Source organism: Crotalus tigris, unplaced genomic scaffold, assembly GCF_016545835.1.
Source record: "Crotalus tigris isolate CLP2741 ecotype Arizona unplaced genomic scaffold, ASM1654583v1 scf7180000017737.1785205, whole genome shotgun sequence".
In the NCBI taxonomy this organism is placed as follows: domain Eukaryota; kingdom Metazoa; phylum Chordata; class Lepidosauria; order Squamata; family Viperidae; genus Crotalus; species Crotalus tigris.
This window is the reverse complement of record NW_024096603.1, coordinates 1,406,933-1,411,268: the sequence shown is the minus strand read 5'-3', so window position 1 is coordinate 1,411,268 and position 4,336 is coordinate 1,406,933. Positions and strand designations below refer to the sequence as shown.

Sequence of the window (4,336 nt, the reverse complement as noted above, 5' to 3'; positions counted from 1 at the left end):
AATTATGCACAAATAGAGTGAACATTTTTAAGTGCAAAATCTCTGTCAGTAGTACTTGGCATAAATTTGTTATGATTATATTATAACCCCTAACCCTAATCTTAATCCAGTAATGGCCAGTGCTTCAGCTGCATATTTGGATTTACTAAATCTGGCCATTTTGACCCAATCATGTCATTATGCTGGGTCTCTCATCATGTTTGATTTTGGTGCAGAAAAGACCTAAGCAAGCAATCAAAGCACTTGGAGCCAGAACACCACTTACTTAGTCTGACCTGTCTACATGCTGAATACATGATGTGAACATTACCCTTGTTTATATTTTTGAGGTATAATGAAATATTCTCTCTAGGCCTGCCAAATTTCTTGTATTCATAGAAAGTTGGCATTATTTAAACTCTGAAGAGTATTATGAAGTAAGCCAGGTTTCCACAACTAATTCATTTAGCATCCCTAAAGTTCCCTGGTAAATTGTAAGAATAACTAAACACACGTGGTGTTTTACTGTATATGTGTGGGAAAGACCTGTCTTATGATTCTTTTGAAACAGTGTTGAACACCACTAATTCTAGCTAGAGCAGTGGTTCTCAACCTTTCTAATGCCGTGACCCCATAATACAGTTCCCCATGTTGTGGTGACCCCCAAGTGGGTGTGGCCACCAATAAGAGGGAGTAAGACAGCTAGGAAAAGGGGAAAAAATGGCGGACAGCGTGGTTTGGCGACCCCCATGAAATGGTCGTTCGACCCCAAATGGGGTCCCGACCCACAGGTTGAGAACCACTGAGCTAGAGCAAAGATGCACAAACTGAGGTTCAAGAGATAGGTGCGATTTGTGAAGGTGCTTTTTCCAGAATTTTCTAAGTACTATTAATGTAATTTCTAATATGACAGAAGGAGGGTATGATTAAATTTAACAGTGGAGAATAGTCTTATTAAGTTTTCTTTAACTTAATTGTATTTTCATAAAAATTAATGAAATCAATTTTACTTTTTGTCTCCCTACATTTTTGGAATGGCTTCTGGCAGATAACATAAAAGACTAAGTAGATTCCTGAACCTCCAAATTTGCTTACCTTTGCTCTGTGGTATTCATATTCTGATGGTTTAACATTGTCCTAATTGAATGTTTGAACCAAGGTAATGAGATATAGCAGGAAGTCTTGGATATGGTGATCTTCCCAAATGGTAGAGTATAATATAATATGTAAGAAGTAATCCTATCACCACTAATTTGTGTCCAGTAGAATGCTTGGGACATACTAGCAGTATACACCTGACTGTATGTTATGAGACTATATTGTTTTTATCTTGAGGTTTAAAATGTCTGTATGCTATTTACTTCTTTTAATCAAAGATAGTGCAAAAATGTTTAATAAACAAAAACACGCCTGTATATATTATATATATTACATATTTATTGCTTACATGCAAAACAGACTTACATCTACATTTTCAATAATAGAACTATTCCTTGAAGAATAATATTTATAGTTTTTATGCCAAAGGAAGAAGAGTCTAGAGTTCTAGTTGTCACTCACTGGAGACAGAATGTATCTCACTCTCAGCAACTAATGCAATACCTAAAACAATAAAATGGACAATCAGTGTGGTGGAACTTGCCATAATAAATCTATCATGTTCATTTCAGAGTATCTGCAAATTGACAACTTCCCTAAGTGGGAAAATCATATTGATTTGCAAATTGACACTTTTCCACTTTTCTTTTATGTAGGAAAATAAATCTTGTTACTATATAATGTGATCTTGGACACAATGCACCCTTCTTCAACTTGGTGCTCATCCAGATGAGATAGGACCAAAACCTCCCGAATTTCCAGGCAGCACAAATCAGATTATGGAAGATGATGATAAACATTGGAGGCCCAAACTACAAGATATTACATTATCATTCCAATATCTCAGGGGCTGCCACAAAGAAGAGGGTGTCAAGCTATTTTCCAAGGCACCTGAAGGCAGGACAAGAAGCAACAGGTAGAAACTAAGCAAGGAGAGAAGCAACCTAGAACTAAGAAGAAACTTCCTGACAGTTAGAACAATTAACCAGTGGAACAACCTGCCTCCAGAAGCGGTGAATGCTCCAACACTGGAGGTTTTTAAGAAGAGACCGGACAGCCATTTGTCCGAAATGGTATAGGGTTTCCTGCCTGAGCAGGGGGTTGGACTAGATGACCTCCAAGATCCTTTCCAACTTTACTATTATTATTATTATTATTATTATTATTATTATTATTATTATTATTATCCTACTATCATTGGTCAAACTTCATCCTTGCTATTGTGCATAAACTTCAGGATGCATTTGCTTGAATGCTAAAACTGCTTTTCATCTCCATCATTGCATCATACATTTATAGTTTACTGGCAATCCCATCAGAGAGAAAGAAAAAGACTTGCCAATTCCATTTACTGTGTCTCCATTTTCTGAAGGTTTCCCCTGAAGGAGGACCATCAAATTGTGAAAGACTCATGAGATTTACAAATTAAAGCCAACTAAAGTGCCTGTTCCAAAAGCTGAAATTATTATCATAGATCCATCATAATATATTTATCATGAAGTCTTTTCTGCCCACTCCAGCCATGAATTTGGAAAACAGTACACATACACACACAGTGTATACACAGAGAGGGGGGGGAGAGAGAGAGACAGACAGAGAGAAAGAGAGAGAAAGAGAGAGAGAGTCATTCCACCATTTAGCAATTGTAATAGACATTTAGTTCCTCCCTTTTTTTGTATCTCTAGAAAAATGGTGTTTCTACCTACTTTAACTAAACTGAATATGGGGGGGGGACATCCAAAATGATACCAAATCATCCGTCAAGATAAGAGCCTTAATTCTGAAGTTAATAAAATGAATCTCTAGGAAGTACAACAGTCCTAGTTGCTATGACCTAAATAAAGTATATTTGTAATTATCGCAGGGGGATGGGGGTGCCAAAAACACTTTTTTCCCCAGAGGCACATAAATATGACATGACAAGAGATAAGGAGAAGGGCATTTTATGAGCCTCCATATTTGAAGGACTTAATAATAAGGCAGAGAATATTTCCACAATATGTGCAGTTTTCAGATGTCAAGGTACCATGATGAATATTTACATTCTTAATTCTCTATTCACAGCTGATGCCCCAGTAGACTAAAACCTTACACAAACCAGCTGAAAATGAAGATGGCTACAGAAATCCATTTCCAGTTTTCAATCCCTCTCTCCACAATGATATCCCAATCAGGTTTACGTGACTCCTAATTGTGGATTACCAGCTTCTTCAATCGTCTCACCTGTGCTGGGAAAGCAGGTATCAATTGTTTTCCTTTCTGTAGGTGGGTCTATGAGGATGGGTGGTTTCCATCTTTTAGATGTGCCTCCTGCATCTCACTGGAACAAAATATTTTGTTTCTTCTTGGATTTTGTTTCCAGAATTAATTGAAAAACAATATTATTTATTGTCAGCATTCAAAATGGAGAAAGGATAGAATAAAAGTTCAACCTGTTTCTGTACAGTTGGGAATTGGATGATATCACAAAAATTAATATATTTCTATTTTAATTATTAAATATATTCTCATATCACAGTATTTTAAATTATTTCATTGCCATTCTTTGGAGAGATAGTAAAGAGAAATAATCATTAAATTTCATCCTTAATGAAATGCTGAAACTGAAAGTAACTATTTATAAAAATTAGACCAGCACTGAACTGTTACAGATATACCTCCCTCTTCTTCATATGAATGTGCTTCTGTTACATATTTAGCGTAATGAGCTACTTTATGAATAATCAGTCCTGGTAATTAGAAAACTGTATCAGTAATTTTAAAAGATGCCATTTTTTCTGTCATTTTTTTATTTCATCATAAAATTTAGGAATTCTTTAGAAGAAGAAGAAGAAGAAGAAGAAGAAGAAGAAGAAGAAGAAGAAGAAGAAGAAGAAGAAGAAGAAGAAGAAGAAGAAGAAGAAGAAGAAGAAGAAGAAGAAGAAGAAGAAGAAGAAGAAGAACATGTCAGAGAAACTCTCGTGAGTAGAAAACTTTTATATTTTCTTGTTACCCTTATTTTGCTAGGAGGTGAGTAAATGGGATATATTTGAATGTTCTGTGTTGCAACATCCTTTCTCCAGTGATCTACAACCTCCCTGGCTTTCCACACTTCAGTCAAATCCCATGGGAAATATTATTGATAGAACTCCCATGGAATGTTTTTCATTGGGGTGTGCCTTGTCCTGGAAAATGTGATCTAATTGTTTTGTCCTCAAGAAATCAATTCTACTTGAAACTTATGTCAAGATTTCACCTGGAATCTTCCCCAGCCATTCCT

General features: G+C 35.9%; 1 long non-coding RNA gene across 1 annotated transcript; it reads right to left on the bottom strand.

Moving 5' to 3' along the window:
- Positions 1 to 1,396: 1,396 nt before the first annotated feature.
- Positions 1,397 to 3,874, bottom strand: LOC120306454. The gene is made up of 2 exons (XR_005556288.1): positions 3,301 to 3,874; positions 1,397 to 1,581 (listed from the first exon to the last, which is right to left on the bottom strand). It is a non-coding gene; the product is annotated as an uncharacterized LOC120306454 (long non-coding RNA).
- Between the last annotated feature and the right edge of the window lie 462 nt (positions 3,875 to 4,336).